Consider the following 20,414-nt stretch of genomic DNA (forward strand, 5'->3'; position numbering starts at 1 on the left):
CTCTCTCAGGCGGCTGCCGCAGGCGAGGCTCGGGCACCGCCAGGCCTCCAGCCGTCCCGAGGGGCTGCCGGACACCGCAGGGGATGGCTGCCGGCGGCCGGACCGCCGCGGCGCTCCCCGCCCAGCTCCGAGCAGGCTCCGCCGGCCGCGGGCTTCCCACGCCGGGCCGCAGAGGGGCCCCGGCACCGCACAGGGACGCCTCGCGACCCGGCCGCCACACGCACCGGCCCTTCGGCCTCCACACGCACCGCTCCCGCCCCCGCTCCGACGCGCCGCGCACGCGCCACCGGAAGCCCGAGCCCCGCGGGGCGGCCCTTAAAGGGCGGCCGGAAGGAACGGCCCCCACCGGCCCCGCCACCGCGCCCAGCCGGTGAGCGCCAGCGCCCCCTGCTGGCCGGGCCGCGCTCAGCTCGCGAGGGCGCCGAGGGCCGGGCGGGGCGGGGCGGGACGCGCCGGCTCGGGGCCAGCGCCTTCTCGGGGCGAGCGGGAAACCCCTGCGGGCCCCGGTCACGGCCGGGCACAGCCGCGCGCCCTCCGAGAGCTGCTGAACGGGGCTGCCGCTCGTGACACATACCGAGCCGTCTGCGACGGGAGCGGGCAGAGGAGGAAGGGGCCGGCGGCCGCGGGGCCTGGCCCCAGGCGGGGGGGGGGGGCTGGGGCCCGGGGGGCCGCCCCCCTCCTCACAGTTCCCTCACAGTTCCCTCACAGTTCCCTCACAGTTCCCTCTGTGAGAGACTGAACTAAGGTATTGTTTATTAAGACTTATGTTAAAGTTCAATGTAAAGCATGCGAAGAATACCTCCCAGGCGTGTTTATGCAAGATAACCACCAGATGTCCAAACTTATCGACAGAGATAAGACAAGCAACCCCATATATCACCAGGAAGCAGGAAACGACCCCCTAACAACAACTGAAGCATGCGAAAAGTACCTCCACTATCTCATTGAACATGGAAGTAAAGATGTATAAAGAGAGACTGTTTGAACTGCTCAGTACGGCAGTTGGCGGAGCGCAGACTCCCCTGCCGTCCAGCGCTGTATTTGCTCATATTCTACTTGCTACAATTAATAAAATTCTAATTGGATTATGATCCATTGTGGTCTAAATTTATGACAATTTGGTGCCGTGACTCGGATAAGGAACGGTGAGCTTCTGTCCTCCGGGGAGGCGCCCCGCGGCAATCCGCGGCCCCGCGACCGACGGCTTACCTCAACCTTACCGACGAACCTAAATTCTAGAATGATGAGCAAAGGAGAAACCGGTAAAATCCCATAAAAATTCTGTGCACGGGAGTCCGGACGAAGACGCAGGGCGCGTAAGTATATGGCGAATTTGTTCGCGGGTTTACCGTTCGGGCGGGATTGGGTTTCCTGGAATATAACGAGTGAGAGGTTCGCTATATTGAACCAGGCGAGTGCGGACCCTTAAGTACTGCGTTTCCCATCTCCCGCGAGGGACTGGGCCAGGAACAAGGGGAACGAGTGAGTGCGCGCTTGTGGATATTCCAGAAGATGGGGGCGAAGGGCAGCAAGCCTTCGACTCCCATGGGAAAGGTACCCACTGTACCTAAGAATACCCCTCTGGCATATATCCTAGACAATTGGAGATATTTCCCTGGAACCCTAGGGAAAGATAAACAAAAAATGATAAAATATTGTACTAGGATATGGGGAGGGAAGAAGATTTCTAAAGATGACGTTTGGCCAGTCTATGGGTCAGAAGAGGATTGGGTCAGTGTGCTGGTTTTGGCTGAGAAGGGGTTAATTCTCCTCACTGTGGGGGTCAGCTACCTTTCCAGCTTCCCGCGCTCTGCCGCGTGGCGTGGCAGGGGGGGCTGGGAGGGGCAGGGCCATGGTGGGGGCGGCTGACCCCGACTGGCCAATGGCAGGTTCATTCCATACCATGTGACACCATGACCAGTATATTGAGGGGGGGAGTGGCAGCGCGCGGGCGGCGCGGCGTCGGGTCGGCGGGCGGCGAGCGGCTGCGGCGCGTGCGGTTTGTTCCGGCGGTTCGTTCCCCCTCTCCCCTCCCCTCCCTTCCCCCCTCCCCCGGGGCTTTGCGCCTCTCATTGTTCTCCTTCACATTGCATTTCTACTGTTGTTTCTTTTAATTTTCATTATTAAACTGTTCTTATCCCAACCCACGAGCGTTACCCTTCTGATTCTCTCCCCCATCTACCGGTGGGGGAGTGAGCGAGCGACTGTGTGGGGCTGAGCTGCCGCTAAACCACGACAGTCTTTTTGGCGCCCAACGTGGGGCACGAGGGTTGGAGATAACAACAGCTGCTGGTCACAGCACCATGTTGTCCTTTTTGCAGTGGGTGTTAAAAATCGGTGTTGGTTGTTTGAGTCTGCTGTGTTCTGCTGTGATTAGTAATGTTTTGCCTACGAGATTTGTTATACAAACACTCGTTTTCAGCTTTACCTGGTATTTGGGGTTTTTGCTGAAACCGTTACTGTACTTCGGATACCACCTTGTTGAGGCAATTAGCAATTATACCTCCTCCTCTGAGAGATTTTATATGGAGGAAATACAGAATAATACCTTTGCAACTTTGTTCTATGATGTCTGTGCCTTTGTTACAACAACGTTTTTGTATCTTGAACATCCTTGGGTGGTTAAGGTGCAGTCATTGTTAGTTTTTGGGCATGTTGTTTTGGTTTTGACTAAGCAACTTAAGAATATCACCCAGAAATCTGCCCCGAGGCTTGATAGTTACGAGTGGCAGGGCATGTGGGATAGCATGGGCAAATACCTAGGGCAGTGGGCACCCCCAGTGTTTTGGAGTTTCACCCCCGAGCAAGTGCAGAATCCTAAAAAACTAGTAGAATATTTGGAAAAAGTATGTTGTTACGCTGGGAACTCCAGAGAGACACAGATAACTGCAACGTGCTGGGGTCTGGCCCATGCATACCGAGCCCTGCTCAACAGTATTCAGTGCCCCCAGGGGGAAGAGAATGTCTCTGGATTGAAATGCAAAGTGACTGGCACTGTAGACAATCCAGCCCTGACAACAGGCACTGCAGCCACTCAAACCCCCACAACAAGTACCGGAGCTAGCTCAGAAAATAAACCCGTACCAGTATCAGTTGCCCCCATACATAAGACGAAATATTGGAAGCGGACATCAACTCGTTTAGAACGGGATGATGAAGAACCAGGGCCATCGCGGGGAGAGGAGGGAGAAGTAATAAATGAAATAGAGACCACCCGATCCCTGTCCTTAAGCGAGTTGCGAGATATGCGAAAAGATTATAGCCGTCGTTCAGGTGAGCACATTGCCACCTGGCTGCTCCGATGCTGGGATAATGGGGCCAGTAGCCTGGAACTAGAGGGAAAAGAAGCCAAACAATTGGGATCCCTTTCTGGGGAAGGGGGCGTTGACAAAGCAATTGAAAAAAAACCACAAGCCCTCAGCCTCTGGAGGCGACTCCTGTCTGGAGTGAAGGAAAGGTATCCCTTTAAAGAAGATGTTACATATCGCCCAGGAAAATGGACAACTATGGAGAAAGGCATCCAGTATCTCAGGGAATTAGCTGTGTTTGAGGTGATTTATGGTGACCTGGATGATCAACGGTCATCCAAAGATCCAGATGAAGCCGAGTGCACACGACCCATGTGGCGGAAGTTTGTACGGAGCGCACCATCTTCGCATGCAAACTCATTGGCAGTGATGTCCTGGAAAGATGACGAGACACCAACGGTGGCAGAGGTGATAGATAGGCTCCGGGATTATGACACAAATATCTCTTCCTCGCTTGTCTCTGCTGTGGAGAAACTATCCCAAGAGGTCCAGCAACTCAAAGAAGATCTGTCCTACTCCCCACCTCGACAGAGCAGTGTCTCAGCTGTTAGGAATAAGCGTCCTTTGGCTCAAAGAAGGGGATACACACCACGGGCCACCCTATGGTTCTACCTGCGTGACCACGGAGAGGACATGATGAGGTGGGATGGCAAGCCTACTTCGACCCTACAGGCACGAGTACATGAACTGCAAGGAAGAACAGTCACTCAGGGAGGCTCTTCCAGGAAAGCTGCTGCTCCAGTTTCCAGCGAGCAAGTCCCCAGACAGAGGAGTAGAAGCGCAGATTTTATTTCTAAGTGTAATAGAGGGACTCCTGATTCACATTTACAGGAAGTGAGTTGTGACTGCCATGATCAGGACTAGAGGGGCCCTGCCTCCAGCCGGGTGGAGGAAAGGGATAACCGGGCTTACTGGACTGTGTGGATCCGATGGCCTGGCACGTCCGACCCACAGGAGTATAAAGCTTTAGTGGACACCGGCGCACAGTGCACCTTAATGCCATCAAACTATATAGGGGCAGAACCCATCAGCATTGCTGGAGTGACAGGGGGATCCCAAGAGCTAACTGTATTGGAGGCCGAAGTGAGCCTAACTGGCAATGAGTGGCAGAAGCACCCCATTGTGACTGGCCCAGAGGCTCCGTGCATCCTTGGTATAGACTACCTCAGGAGAGGGTATTTCAAGGACCCAAAAGGTTACAAGTGGGCTTTTGGTGTAGCTGCCTTGGAGACGGAGGAAACTGAACAGCTGTCTACCTTGCCCGGTCTCTCAAAGGACCCTTCTGTGGTGGGGTTGCTGAAGGTCAAAGAACAACAGGTGCCAATCGCCACCACAACAGTGCACCGGCGGCAATATCGCACCAACAGAGACTCTCTGATCCCCATCCATAAACTCATTCACCAACTGAGGAGCCAAGGAGTCATCAGTAAGACCCACTCACCCTTTAACAGTCCCATATGGCCAGTCCGGAAGTCTAATGGAGAGTGGAGACTAACAGTAGACTATCGTGGCCTGAATGAAGTCACTCCACCATTGAGTGCTGCTGTGCCAGACATGCTAGAACTTCAATACGAACTGGAGTCAAAGGCGGCCAAGTGGTATGCCACAATTGATATTGCTAATGCATTCTTCTCAATCCCTCTGGCAGCAGAGTGCAGGCCACAGTTTGCTTTCACATGGAGGGGCGTCCAGTACACCTGGAATCGACTGCCCCAGGGGTGGAAACACAGTCCTACCATTTGCCATGGACTGATTCAGACTGTACTGGAACAGGGAGAAGCTCCAGAACACCTTCAATACATTGATGACATCATTGTGTGGGGCAGCACAGCAGAAGAAGTTTTTGAGAAAGGTGAGAAAATAGTCCAAATCCTTCTGAAAGCTGGTTTTGCCATAAAACAAAGTAAGGTGAAGGGACCTGCACGAGAAATCCAGTTCTTAGGAATTAAATGGCAAGACGGTCGTCGTCAGATTCCAATGGATGTGATCAACAAAATAGCAGCCATGTCTCCACCAACTAGCAAAAAGGAAACACAAGCTTTCTTGGGCGTTGTGGGTTTTTGGAGAATGCATATTCCAAATTACAGTCTGATCGTGAGCCCTCTCTATCAAGTGACCCGGAAAAAGAATGATTTCAAATGGGGCCCTGAGCAACGACAAGCCTTTGAACAGATTAAACGAGAAATAGTCCATGCAGTAGCTCTTGGGCCAGTCCGGGCAGGACAAGATGTAAAAAATGTGCTCTACACTGCAGCCGGGGAGAATGGCCCTACCTGGAGTCTCTGGCAGAAAGCACCTGGGGAGACCCGGGGTCGACCCCTAGGGTTTTGGAGTCGGGGATACAGAGGGTCTGAAGCCCGCTATACTCCAACTGAAAAAGAGATATTGGCAGCATATGAAGGGGTTCGAGCTGCTTCAGAAGTGGTTGGTACTGAAGCACAGTTGCTCCTGGCACCCCGACTGCCAGTGCTGGGCTGGATGTTCAAAGGAAACATCCCCTCTACACACCATGCAACTGATGCTACGTGGAGTAAATGGGTTGCACTGATCACCCAGCGGGCTCGAGTAGGAAACCCCAGTCGCCCAGGAATCTTGGAAGTGATTATGGACTGGCCAGAAGGCAAAGATTTTGGATTATCACCAGAGGAGGAGGTGACACGTGCTGAAGAAGCCCCACTGTATAACAAACTGCCAGAAGATGAGAAGCAATATGCCCTGTTCACTGATGGGTCCTGTCGCCTTGTGGGAAAGCACCGGAGATGGAAGGCTGCTGTATGGAGTCCTACACGACAAGTAGCAGAAACTGCTGAAGGAGAAGGTGAATCGAGCCAGTTTGCAGAGGTAAAGGCCATCCAGCTGGCCTTAGACATCGCTGAACGGGAAAAGTGGCCAGTGCTCTATCTCTATACTGACTCCTGGATGGTGGCAAATGCCCTGTGGGGCTGGCTGCAGCAATGGAAGCAAAGCAACTGGCAGCGCAGAGGCAAACCCATCTGGGCTGCCACATTGTGGCAAGATATTGCTGCCCGGGTAGAGAAACTGGTTGTAAAGGTACGGCATGTGGATGCTCACGTCCCCAAGAGTCGGGCCACTGAAGAACATCGAAACAACCAGCAGGTAGATCGGGCTGCCAAGATTGAAGTGGCTGAGGTGGATCTGGACTGGCAGCATAAGGGTGAACTATTTCTAGCTCGGTGGGCCCATGACACCTCAGGCCATCAAGGGAGAGATGCAACATACAGGTGGGCTCGTGATCGAGGGGTGGACTTGACCATGGGTATTATTGCACAGGTTATCCACGAATGTGACACATGCGCTGCAATCAAGCAAGCGAAGCGGGTAAAGCCTCTGTGGTATGGGGGACGATGGCTGAAATATAAATATGGGGAGGCCTGGCAAATTGACTATATCACACTCCCACAGACCCGCCAAGGCAAGCGCCATGTGCTTACAATGGTAGAAACAACGACTGGCTGGCTGGAAACATATCCTGTCCCCCATGCCACTGCCCGGAACACTATCCTGGGTCTTGAGAAACAAGTCCTGTGGCGACATGGCACCCCAGAGAGGATTGAGTCAGACAATGGGACTCATTTCCGAAATAGCCTCATAGACACCTGGGCCAAAGAGCACGGCATTGAGTGGGTGTATCACATCCCCTATCACGCACCAGCCTCTGGGAAAATTGAAAGGTACAATGGACTGTTAAAAACCACACTGAGAGCAATGGGGGGTGGGACATTCAAGCACTGGGATACACATTTAGCAAAAGCCACGTGGTTAGTCAACACGAGGGGATCTGCCAACCGAGCTGGCCCTGCCCAGTCAGAAATCCTACATACTGTGGAAGGGGATAGAGTCCCTGTAGTGCACACAAAAAGTATGCTGGGCAAAACAGTCTGGGTTCTTCCTGCCTCTGGCAAAGGCAAACCCATTCGTGGGATTGTTTTTGCTCGAGGACCTGGGTGCACTTGGTGGGTGATGCGGGAGGATGGAGAAATCCGATGTGTGCCTCAAGGGGATTTGATTTTGGGTGAAAACAGTCAATGAACTGAATGGCACAATGTGAACTGCTATATAATATTGTGTGTCACCTCTGTGTTGTATCAATGATATCAGAGTACGAGCCTCCCAACCCATGGAAGATCAACTATGAAACAAGCCGTGCAGCAGTGATGGAACGATGACTGACTCGGTATGCAGCAACCCAACGCCACACACCATCTCTCCCACCCGGAAAGACTGATACAACAGATGGAGCCCAGAGTCATGGACTGGGTGAACTCAATGGACATTTTAATGGACATTTTACAGGGAAGATCCATGAACTAAGGGAATGATGTCTGTGTATTATGTTAAAGGATGGGAAGGGGAGGGGTGGTGGTTGGTACGGTTGTATTGCATCATATGGGACCTGGGCATGGTGTAAGTGGTATGGAATAAGGGGTGGAGAATGTGCTGGTTTTGGCTGAGAAGGGGTTAATTCTCCTCACTGTGGGGGTCAGCTACCTTTCCAGCTTCCCGCGCTCTGCCGCGTGGCGTGGCAGGGGGGGCTGGGAGGGGCAGGGCCATGGTGGGGGCGGCTGACCCCGACTGGCCAATGGCAGGTTCATTCCATACCATGTGACACCATGACCAGTATATTGAGGGGGGGAGTGGCAGCGCGCGGGCGGCGCGGCGTCGGGTCGGCGGGCGGCGAGCGGCTGCGGCGCGTGCGGTTTGTTCCGGCGGTTCGTTCCCCCTCTCCCCTCCCCTCCCTTCCCCCCTCCCCCGGGGCTTTGCGCCTCTCATTGTTCTCCTTCACATTGCATTTCTACTGTTGTTTCTTTTAATTTTCATTATTAAACTGTTCTTATCCCAACCCACGAGCGTTACCCTTCTGATTCTCTCCCCCATCTACCGGTGGGGGAGTGAGCGAGCGACTGTGTGGGGCTGAGCTGCCGCTAAACCACGACAGTCAGACAACAATTAAACCTCTGGGTTAACAATAAAAAACCCCTTAACCCAGAAGAGAGTCAGTATGCGGAAGTGTGGCTAGAAAGACCGAGAGCTAGACTTTATCCACTGAATAAAGTAAAAACTGAACAAAAGAAAAAGAAGGAAGAGTTAGACGAAACCCTTCTAAGCCCCCCTCCCTATATTTCTCCTCCTGCTCCCGCAGCCCCTTCAGAGGTCCCCAGAGCACCCACTCCCCCACCAGAATCGGAACAAGGGTCTCCCCCTCCTCCTAGACGCGTAACTAGGAGTAAAAAAGGGGCAGCTCAGATGTATCCTTTAAGGGAAATGCCCATGGGGGGACCCCAACCTGTGATTGGATATATTTTTGTGCCCCTAAGTTCGGCTGACCTACGAGATTTTAAAAGAACCGAGATGGGAAACCTAATTGAAGACCCACTCGGAGTGGCAGAAAGATTCGATCAATTTTTGGGACCAAATCTTTATACTTGGGATGAGATGCAATCTATCCTTGGTCAATTATTTACTACCGAGGAAAGAGATATGATCAGGCGAGCAGGAATGAGACTGTGGGATGCTCAGCATGCCCAGGGACCCCAAGCAGATATTAAATGGCCACTTCAAAGACCTAATTGGGATAATCAGGATCCGGTGCATAGAACTCATATGCAGGACCTGAGAACTATAGTAATTCAAGGGATTAGAGAAGCAGTACCCCGTGGCCAGAATATCAATAAAGCATTTAATGAAATACAAAAGAAAGATGAGAGCCCTACTGAGTGGCTGGAACGACTGAGGAAAGCCCTTCAGCTGTATTCTGGGGTAAATCCAGACAACCCTTTAGGGCAAGCGCTCCTCAAAACTCAGTTTGTGGCAAAATCATGGGAAGATATCAGAAAGAAGATTGAAAAGTTAGAGGACTGGCAGAATAGAGGGTTGGATGAATTATTGAGGGAAGCTCAGAAAGTCTACGTAAGGCGGGAAGAAGAGAGCAGCAAGCGACAAGTAAAAATGATGGTAGCAGCAGTCAGAGAGGATCGCAAAGGGCGGACTGGTGAACACAGATCTGCTGGAACGAAACAAGGGAACGTGGTAGTAAAGAAGGAACAGAGATGTTGTTTTTACTGTGGAAAGAAGGGACATATAAAGACGAATTGCAGAGAAAGGATCAGGGATGAGGAAATATTAAAAACGGAATAGGAGAGTCAGGGGCTCTATATCTTAGGGGACCGGAGTCATCATGAGCCCTTGATAAAATTAAAAATAGGTCCCCATAAACAAGAGTTCACCTTTTTAGTAGACACTGGGGCTGAGAAATCGACTATTAGGCAAATACCTGAGGGATGTAAAGTTTCCCCTGAAAAGGTACAAGTAATTGGGGCAAAAGGAGAACCCTTTAAAGTAAGCAAAATCACAAATGTGGTATTCGAAACTGAAAATAAATTTGGAATGGGTGAACTCTTGCTCGTCCCTGAAGCAGAATTTAATCTGTTAGGACGAGATTTAATTGTTGAATTGCAATTAGAAATTAAAGTAAAAAATCAAGAGCTAACGGTGTCTGCCTATCCTTTGACCGTAGATGATCAAAAACAAATTAACCCCGATGTCTGGTACTCTCCGGATACAATAAGTAAACTGGAAATCCCACCGATTAAAATTCAAATTTCCGAACCCCACATACCTGTGAGGATAAGGCAATATCCCATATCCCTAGAAGGACGGAGAGGATTGAAACCAGAAATTGATCGATTATTAGCACAAGGAATCTTAGAGCCTTGTATGTCACCCTTTAACACTCCCATTTTGCCTGTAAGGAAGCCAAATGGGAAATATCGGCTCGTACATGATTTAAGGGAAATAAACAAAAGAACTATCACCCGGTTCCCTGTAGTAGCAAATCCATACACACTGCTAAGCAAGCTAGGACCCCATAACTCCTGGTATAGTGTGGTTGATTTAAAGGATGCCTTTTGGGCCTGTCCATTGGCAGAAGAATGCCGTGATTATTTTGCCTTTGAATGGGAAGACATAGAGACAGGCCGCAGACAGCAATTGAGATGGACCGTGCTCCCCCAAGGGTTCACTGAGTCCCCTAACCTGTTTGGACAGGCCCTGGAAGAGATCTTAAAAGAATACCAGGTACAAACGGGAAATGTGCTGTTACAGTATGTAGATGATCTACTCATAGCAGGGAATAATAAGAAGGATGTAAGAAAAGAAACCATTCGACTTCTAAACTTTCTTGCACAACAGGGACTACGGGTATCACAAGAAAAGTTACAATTTGTGGAGGAAAAAGTGAAATATTTGGGGCATTATTTGTTTAACGGCAAGAAGATATTGGATCCGGAGCGCATTAAGGGAATTCAGGAATTACCTATGCCTGTCACTAAGAGACAAATTCGACAAGCATTAGGGCTATTTGGGTATTGTAGACAATGGATAGAGAATTATAGCTTTAAAGTTAAATTCTTGTATGAACAACTGTCTAAAGACAAAATACCCAAGTGGACCCCTCAGGATCAAGATCAGTTTATCAGCCTCAAAAGAGAGTTAAGTCAAGCACCGGTTTTAAGCCTCCCAGATCTAAAGCGGCCATTCCATTTATTCGTTAACATACATGAAGGAACAGCATTCGGAGTATTAACTCAGGAATGGGCGGGACAAAAGAAACCAGTAGCATACTTATCAAAGCTGTTGGATCCTGTGAGCAGGGGTTGGCCAAGTTGTTTACAAATCGTTGTTGCTGCTGCCTTATTACTTGAAGAAACGAATCGTATTACCTTCAATGGGGAAGTTGTCCTATATGCGCCTCATAACATAAGGGGGGTGCTTCAACAAAAAGTAGAAAAATGGCTTACAGATAGCCGACTACTAAAGTATGAGGGAATACTCATAGAATCTCCAAAACTGTCCCTAAGGACTGTCGGAGCGGTTAACCCTGCAGAATTTTTATACCCAGGGGAAAGTACTGAGTTAATACACGATTGTCTTCAAACGATTGAAGAACAAACACGAATTCGACCAGATCTAGAAGAAGAGGAATTACAACATGGAGAAATAATTTTTATAGATGGGTCATCTCGAATAGTGGAAGGTAAACGATTGTCAGGGTATGCCATCATTAAGTTGGATAAAGGAGAATTTAGGACAATAGAATCGGGCCCCCTGAGTGCCAGCTGGTCGGCTCAAGCCTGTGAGCTGTACGCATTGTGGAAAGCCTTAGTGTCACTGAAGGGAAAGGATGGAACTATATATACAGACTCACGCTATGCGTTCGGAGTAGTACATACCTTTGGGAAAATATGGGAGGAGAGAGGATTTGTTAACTCACAGGGAAAAGAACTGATACACCCAGAATTAATTCGGCGAGTTCTGGGGGCATTGAAAATACCAAATAAAATAGCAGTTGTACATATAAAGGGACACCAGCGAGGCACGAGTTATCAAGTTAGAGGAAATAATGCAGCTGATACAGAAGCAAAACGAGTAGCAGGCAATTATAGTACGATTTTGACTATGCAGCAAGTACCTGTTAGTAATAATTTGAGTTTTGAGTCTGCAGAAAAGGAAAAACTAGAACAAATGGGAGCTAAGGAACAAGATGGTAAGTACATATTGCCAGATGGGAGAGAAGTCTTGCCGAAGGGCATAGCACTCGAAATTTTTTCAAAAATACACAGTAAAACACACTGGGGAACCCAGGCATTAGTTGATCATTTCAATCAACAGTTTGCCTGTATAAGCGTATATAACATAGCAAAGGCAGTCACTGCAGCCTGCGAGACCTGTCAAAAGGTTAATCGAAACAACATGAAACGAAAACCTCTTGGAGGACGTTCCCCAGCATACAGACCTTTCTCACACATACAAGTGGATTTTACTGAACTACCCAGGGTAGGGCGTTACAAATATTTATTAGTGATGGTGGATCATTTAACACATTATGTTGAGGCTTTTCCTACCTCTAAAGCAACTGCTAACCAAGTTACTAAGGTATTACTTGAACATATTATATCTCGATATGGAGTACCCGATGTAATCGATTCAGACAGAGGAACACACTTTGTGTCAAAAATTGTTAGAAATCTAACAGGAAGTTTAGGTATTAAGTGGGAATATCATACGCCATGGCATCCACAAAGTTCGGGAAAAGTTGAAAGGATGAACGGAGAAATCAAAACTATTTTGACTAAATTAATGATAGAAACCAAATTATCATGGGTTAAGTGCCTACCCATGGCACTATTAATTCTCAGAACCAGGCCCCGAGCAGATGTAGGGATATCAGCGTTTGAACTGGTGTATGGAATGCCCTATAGAATCGAAAGTCCACAAACAAATGTTTTAATTCGAGATCATGTGATTAATGAATATGTTTCACAATTAGCAGAACATCGTAACAAGCTTTGGGAACATGGACTAATTGTGCAACGACCCCCATTGGACTTAAAAATTCACAATTTTAAACCTGGGGACTGGATATTGGTTAAAACGTGGAAAGAAGAAACCCTAAAACCCAATTGGGAGGGACCTTATCTTGTTTTGCTTACAACAGAAACAGCTGTCCGGACTGCTGAGCGTGGATGGACTCATGCCAGTCGCATTAAAGGCCCAGTGACGAGACCCCACTGGAAAGTAATCAGTACTCCAGGTGACACCAAGATAACTCTGAAAAGATAACGTAATGATAAGAACTTTAGTTGATTATTTTGCCGCATTACCTTTTGGTATAAAGTGTATATTGCTGTTTATATTTGCTATAATTATCTTTTTTAATCTATTATATATGGAAGCGTACGAAGTGTGTTGAAGGAAATTGCTAAACTTATGTAGTAACACAATATTGAATATAGAGGAAAAGCTAATAAGCCTTTTAGATACACAAATTAGATGCAATCATTTGAACTGCGATTGTTATCCATTTGCTCGTTGCAAGTGTAAGGTATGCCAGGATAAATGGTGGACACACTGTGAATATGGATACCCTCCGATAGGAGTTTGCACACAGTGTTGGAAAATCCAAAGAACTCTCACTGAGTGGAAATTAAAAAAAAAAAAAAAAAAAAAAAAAAATTAGAGTCGGAACAAGAAATTATTCGAGGATCCCATGAATGGTGGAAAGTTTTGCCAAAGGAATAAACCCTTAGTATTATTGTTACCATTCCAACGAATCAATCCCCTTTGTGGTTGAAATTTTGGCTACAAAGTGCAGAAGGGAAGTACTAGCTGTGTCTTGCTTAGTCTCATTAGTTAAAGCTGCAAAGTGGGAGGCCTATATAAACAGGCAGAAAGCCTGAAACAGCTGTTCTCCTGAAGATTTCCCTTGCTGCCAAGAAGATGGTACACCCCGTGGCTCGAAGCAACCGAGTCGACGGGCGAGGCAGAGGAGGAACAAACTGTGGAGAAAAGAACCAGAACAATGAAGCGCAAGAGCAGCTATAGTCGAACTTCCCCAAGACTGGTAAAAGTGTACTTAAATTGGAAAAATTGACAGACACCCTTTTTCCTGGTATATCGTTAGTTTTATTATCGATAATAGCCCAAACAAATGGAAAAGGAAACCCTCATGAACCCATGAATTGGACAATAATAAACATACAATATCCAAATAAGCCAATCCAAGCACAAATTATGGAGGGGGGAACAGTTAGTTTCAATATAAGTTTGCGTTACTTAATCGATGAAGAAATGGATAAGAATTGCAAGCCAATTTATATATGCCCGGCATCGAACCCTGGTAAATCATACTGTAATCGTCCAGACCATTATTATTGTGCATACTGGGGATGCGAAACATGGGCCTCTGAATGGTCTGCATCTGGAGATCAAAATCTAGAAATCAAATGGTCACCACAAATATGTCAAAAGAGAAATTGGAGCTACACAGATAGTTACTATAATGGTATATGTAATCATAAAGATATTGGATGTACAGGCATTAATATAACCATAAAAGATCCTAGTCAGGACTTCTGGCTTGTAGGAAAATTTTGGGGAATTAGATATTATGAACAAGGTGTAGATAGAGGGGGTATTTTTCAAATTATGAAGAAACCGATGCCCCACGATCCTTTGCCAATAGGACCAAATCTGGTCCTGAATCCGCTCACTTCCTCTGAAGAAAAGATGGCCCCCGTAATTGTCATAACCCCTTCCTCAGGCTCTCCTTCGAAAACAACTAATGATGCTGTGACTGAATTCTCTTTATCCAGAGATCTAGAGTTGTCAGAACCCAAGGACCCCTTATGGAATCTAATGCAAGCCTCTTATCGTGCCCTTAATGAAAGCAAACCAAATTTAACTGAAGAATGCTGGTTATGTTATAATATTAGACCACCATATTTTGAGGCAGTTGGAAAACCAGGTATGATTCGATGGTCTAATGGTTTAAACCCACAAGAATGTCAATGGGATGACCAGAAGAATCATACGCAAGGAATTACTATTCAATTAGTAACGGGTCAGGGAAAATGTATAGGCACAGTGCCCGAAAAGTATCAGCCTTTGTGCAGCCGAACAGTCACTAACACCAATATAGAGAAACACAAAAATAAAAAGGACAAATGGGCTATCCCGAAATCAGGAGCTAAATGAGTTTGTTCAGACATCGGAATAACGCCTTGCCTATCCTTGAACGTGTTTAATGAATCTCAGTTTTGCATACAGGTGATTATTGTTCCTCGCCTAATCTATCACACCTCTGAGGAGGTGCTACGCCACTTTGAAGGAAACCTGAATAGACAAAAACGAGAGCCAATTACGGCAGTAACCCTAGCTACACTGCTGATAGCGGGTGGAGTTGGAGCAAGTACAGGCATAGCCTCCCTGGTAAAAGGTCAGGAGTTGCAAAATTTGCAGATGGCTGTAGATGAGGATTTAGCAAAAATAGAGCAATCTATTCAAAATTTAGCCACTTCAGTAAAATCTTTATCAGAAGTGGTGCTGCAAAATAGGAGAGGATTAGACCTATTGTTCTTAAAGGAAGGAGGGTTATGCGTAGCTCTCAATGAAGAATGTTGTTCGTTTGCTGACCATACGGGAGTAGTCCAAGACACCATGTCTGAACTCCGGAAAAGGTTAGAACAACGTAAAAAAGATCGTGAAGCGGGCAAGTTATGGTATGAAAGCTGGTTTAATGTTTCACCTTGGCTAACCACTTTTTGTCTGCTTTAGCAAGACCGTTTATTATGTTGATTCTGGGACTTATATTTGGACCTTGTATACTACGCTATATTTTACATTTTATTAAAGAACGGTTTGACCCAGCTAAATTGCTTATTTTGACTACAAGGTCTGAAGCAAAATATAAGAGTGTATCTATTAATGAAGATGACGATTGTTGTGAATGCATAATGCCACACAAGAACTATGATTGTAATTGTGAGATATTACCTTGTGAGTGTTATGATAAATGTCGGAATTGTGGAAGAAGATTTGTCTGCAGTGTCGAAAATGAAAGTAGTGTCTAATAAACAATAATAGGATAAAAAAGAAAAAGGGGGGATTGTGAGAGACTGAACTAAGGTATTGTTTATTAAGACTTATGTTAAAGTTCAATGTAAAGCATGCGAAGAATACCTCCCAGGCGTGTTTATGCAAGATAACCACCAGATGTCCAAACTTATCGACAGAGATAAGACAAGCAACCCCATATATCACCAGGAAGCAGGAAACGACCCCCTAACAACAACTGAAGCATGCGAAGAATACCTCCCAGGCGTGTTTATGCAAGATAACCACCAGATGTCCAAACTTATCGACAGAGATAAGACAAGCAACCCCATATATCACCAGGAAGCAGGAAACGACCCCCTAACAACAACTGAAGCATGCGAAAAGTACCTCCACTATCTCATTGAACATGGAAGTAAAGATGTATAAAGAGAGACTGTTTGAACTGCTCAGGACGGCAGTTGGCGGAGCGCAGACTCCCCTGCCGTCCAGCGCTGTATTTGCTCATATTCTACTTGCTACAATTAATAAAATTCTAATTGGATTATGATCCATTGTGGTCTAAATTTATGACACCTCACAGTTCCCTCACAGTTCCCTCACAGTTCCCTCACAGTTCCCTCACAGTTCCCTCACAGTTCCCTCACAGTTCCCTCACAGTTCCCTCACAGTTCCCTCACAGTTCCCTCACAGTTCCCTCACAGTTCCCTCACAGTTCCCTCACAGTTCCCTCACAGTTCCCTCACAGTTCCCTCACAGTTCCCTCACAGTTCCCTCACAGTTCCCTCACAGTTCCCTCACAGTTCCCTCACAGTTCATCCCATGGACGGAACCGGGACCTACTGTGAGGCACTGGGAAAGAAGTGGGAGGAAGCCGGGACAGACCAATATAGCCCAGTATGGACTAGACCAATATAGCCCAGTATGGACTGGAGGGAACTGCGAGGGAACCGCGAGAGAACCCCACAGAACAAACCATGGGGCACGAGAAGGCAGAGAATTAAGAATTAGGGACAGGGAGCCAGAAAAAAAAAAAGAAAAAAACCAAAGGGAGACAGAGAGCAAAAGGAATCGCAATGCGTACGGAGAGAAGAGAGAAACAATTCTAGCATAGGGTCACGCGGGAGCCAGGGACAGCAAGATGGAGAAAGGACAGAAGCTACAGGCTACAGGGCAGAGAGGGAAGAATTAATGAATAGACACAGAGAGATGGGCAGAAAGACATGGAGAAAGGCTAAAGATCACACGGCCTACAGGGAAGAGAGAAGAGAGGGAGGAATTTTAAAAACAGGGGCAAGAAGCCAGAGAGAGGGAGAGAGAAGCAACAATAAAATGGGGACAAGCCACAGGGCAGCGAGGAGGGAATCAATGAATAAGAACACGAGACCAAAGAGAACACAATGTAGAATGGAAAAAAGGAACAGCGGCCTACAGGGAAGGAGGAATTAAAGATCAGGGACTGGGAGGCAGACAGAGACACATGAAGAAACAAGTGAAAAAAAAGAAAAAAACAAACCAACAGCAATGGGCTACAAAGACAGAGAGGGAGGAAATGAGGAAATAAAACGTCGCAGCAAGGAGCTGGACAGAGAGAGATGAGGACAAACAAATAGCACGGGTCCACGTGACAGAGAACGTGGAATTAGAACACAGAGAGAGGGAGCCGGACAGAGAGAGAGGCCGAGAGAAACATCTAGACAGGCTACAGCGGGCAGAGGCAGGAATTAAAACCTAGGGACAGGGAGCTGGACAGAGAGAGATGGAGGTCACAGGGAACAGCGGTGGCTGCAGGAAGAACAGGAATTCATGAATAGGGAAAGGGAGCTGGACAGAGAAGAACTCAGAAAGGCAAGAACAGTAGCAGGGTACAGAGCAGAGAAGACGAATTAAAAAGCACGGGGGGAGCGTTGAGGCAGACAGAGAGAGATTAAGAAAAAAGTCACGGGCTACGTGGCAAAGCAGGAGGAATTCAGAAACGAGGATGGGAACCAAGGGAGAGTGTGCTGGTGAAGGATAACGGGCATTAAAAGTGAGGGACGGGGAGCTGGGAAAAGCGAGGCAGAGAAAAACAGAATCACAGAGAGAATCACACAAAGCCAAAAAAGAAGAAACTGAACAACAGGAACAGGTGTAACCAAAGCGATGAAATCAACCAGAGACGGTGTTCCATTACGGGAACATGGAGCGTACCAATCAGTGCACCTGTCGATCTGCATTTTAGTGCCTAGGCGATCGTTAATGTCAGCAGAACAACAGACAACATGCTTCTGTCAGAAAAGGATGACAAAACGCGGTTTCGCTTAGCGGACTGAGAAAACTAGCCAAGACTGCCAAGAGTAAGAGCCGAGAAGCTAAAAGGTAATTCCGGCAGGGGGAGATCGCGACCACCGACTCACAGACCACCACCGACCCAAGTAACACCACCTACTCAGAAGAGAACAACGGAAGAGGACAACCGAGCCTGCGCAGTGATTGACATACGGAACGAGCAAGTTTGTACCCATCGCTAGACAAGACAATAATGACTATGTATGAGTATGTAAAATTTTCATCTACAAATTGTACAGGAAAGGTGCGTGAGGTACGCACGCCAGGAGGAGCGATCCCCCGTGCATCCGGCGCCGTGAATATAGAATGCCTGCTCTTTAATACTAAATTGGTGTTGAGGAGTCGTTTCTGATTTTAACGCGTTTTTCGGTAACAGTTTTGGCACCCCAGGTGGGAACCTGCTTTTGAATCTCGACGGATCCGTGGGATCGTGGGACCTGCAGCCGGCCCCGAGGAATTCTCCGGGAGAGCTTCCGATCCCCGGGCCAGAGAATTCTGAGCAAGATCCCCTGGATTGAGGTAAACAAGGCATTCTTTGAAGAAGAAACTTAGGTAGAATAATACGTGGGGTTAGTTTCCCACATAGGATAGGATAGCGGGTTTGAGTCCCACAGGCCTGCCCGTAAGGCGCGGCGAAAGCCACGCAGGGTCGGGGCCAAGAGGTGCCTCGGTTGGTAAGTCTCTGCTAGGCGAAAGCCTGTGGAGCGGGACCCGAGGGTAGGGGAGTCTTCAACAGGGGGTTGAAGTCTCCAGGGATATCTAGCAGGGGGCTACAGATCCCAGTGGCAGATTTCCAGTGAGACCTCTAACGGGGGTTGGAGTCCCTCTGACTAGTATTTGTGATAGTGCACTATCACAACTACTAGTCGACTGGGAGACGGGAGCATTACTGAGTAGGAAACCTATCCCACAGAGAACACCTTTGCGATGTATTTTGAAGCACTGCAAAGACGTCGGGGGCGGTGACCCACTAACTCGGAAACCATTAATTGAATATTGCAATCATTGGTGGCCAACGTATCAATTGGAAGGTGGGCACAAATGGCCAGAACACGAGACATTGCAATATCGTACCATCTTGCAATTAATGTTGTTTTGTAAAAAGGGAAGGCAAATGGGAAGAAGTGGCATATGTTGATTTGTTCTTTACACCGTGGAATCATCCCGAGCAGCAGAAACAGCGTGAGGTATGTCCACAAGATTCTACGGCAATGTTTCTGAAAAGAGGAAAACGTGGTGAGAACTTGAAAGAGTGTTGCTCTACTTGTGATACTGGATACTTCGCTTGATGAAACTGACAAGAAAATAGTATGGAATACAGCCAGAAGGCAGGTGCAGGGAGCACATGCTAACGGGAATTTACAGAGAACAATGAATAAGAATTTTCCATCTACAAATCCCGAGTGGGACCCTAATCAGCCAGGACCCAGGGGAATGTTGACTAGATGTCAGAGAGAGATTTTATTTGGAGTAAGACAAGCAATGCCAAAAGCAATAAATTGGTCAAAATTTATGAAGTGAGACAAGAATTAAGTGAGTCCCCTTCAGCCTTTATGGAAAGACTGAAGGTGACCACCAGAAAATATACTCATTTGAACCCAGAAAAACCAGAAAAAGCAATTCAGCTGGTCTCTATATTCATAAGACAATCAGCCCCAGATGGGGGCGGGGGGAGAGAAAACAACCTTCAGAAACTAGAACAACCTGAATCCAGAGATCTGGGTTAAATGCTTGAAGTAGCTTGGCATGAAGGAGACCAGGGGAATCAACCCTAGCTGAACACCTGGTTACACTGAAGCTACGGAATGAAGAAATAGAATTTTTGGTAGATACGGGAGCCACTTATTTGGTATTGAATACACGTGAAGAGAAATTTGATCATAAATCAGTAGATGTTGCTAGCGCAACAGGGCAAAGAAAAATTAGCCCCTCTCAGAGCCATTAAAGTTTAAATTGGAGAAGCAATGGGCAACTCACCAGTTTCTGCATATGCCTGAATGTCCACTGCCTCTGTTATGACGAGATCTATTAGGTCAATTAGATGCTCAAGTAACTTTTAAAGATGGAGAGATTAAATCACTAATACCAGAATCAAAAGCCACAGAGGCGAGAGCGTTTATGTTACAGGATTCCTCCAGGGAGGAACGGGTTCCCGAGGAAGTGGAAAACGTAGTAATTCCTTTGGTTTGAGCGAGCGGAGCTCCGGAGCGATCTAAGTGGGCAGAGCCGGTAAAAGTAACCTTAAAGCCTGGAGCCAAGCCCGTAAGACAAAAACAATACCCTATTAAGCGAGAGGCTCGAAAAGGATTACAGAAGTTAATTATAAAATTTTTCAGAATATGAGCTTTTAGTGGAATGTGAATCAGA

The 20,414-nt window shown here is 47.4% G+C and overlaps 1 long non-coding RNA gene across 1 annotated transcript; it reads left to right on the forward strand.

Moving 5' to 3' along the window:
* The first annotated feature begins 732 nt into the window (after window positions 1–732).
* LOC142051270 (uncharacterized) lies at window positions 733–13,340 on the forward strand. Its single transcript, XR_012658382.1, has 2 exons — window positions 733–1,316; window positions 12,823–13,340. It is a non-coding gene; the product is annotated as an uncharacterized LOC142051270 (long non-coding RNA).
* Window positions 13,341–20,414: the final 7,074 nt, after the last annotated feature.

The sequence above is a fragment of the Phalacrocorax aristotelis genome, unplaced genomic scaffold, assembly GCF_949628215.1.
Source record: "Phalacrocorax aristotelis unplaced genomic scaffold, bGulAri2.1 scaffold_92, whole genome shotgun sequence".
NCBI classification, from domain to species: Eukaryota; Metazoa; Chordata; class Aves; order Suliformes; family Phalacrocoracidae; genus Phalacrocorax; species Phalacrocorax aristotelis.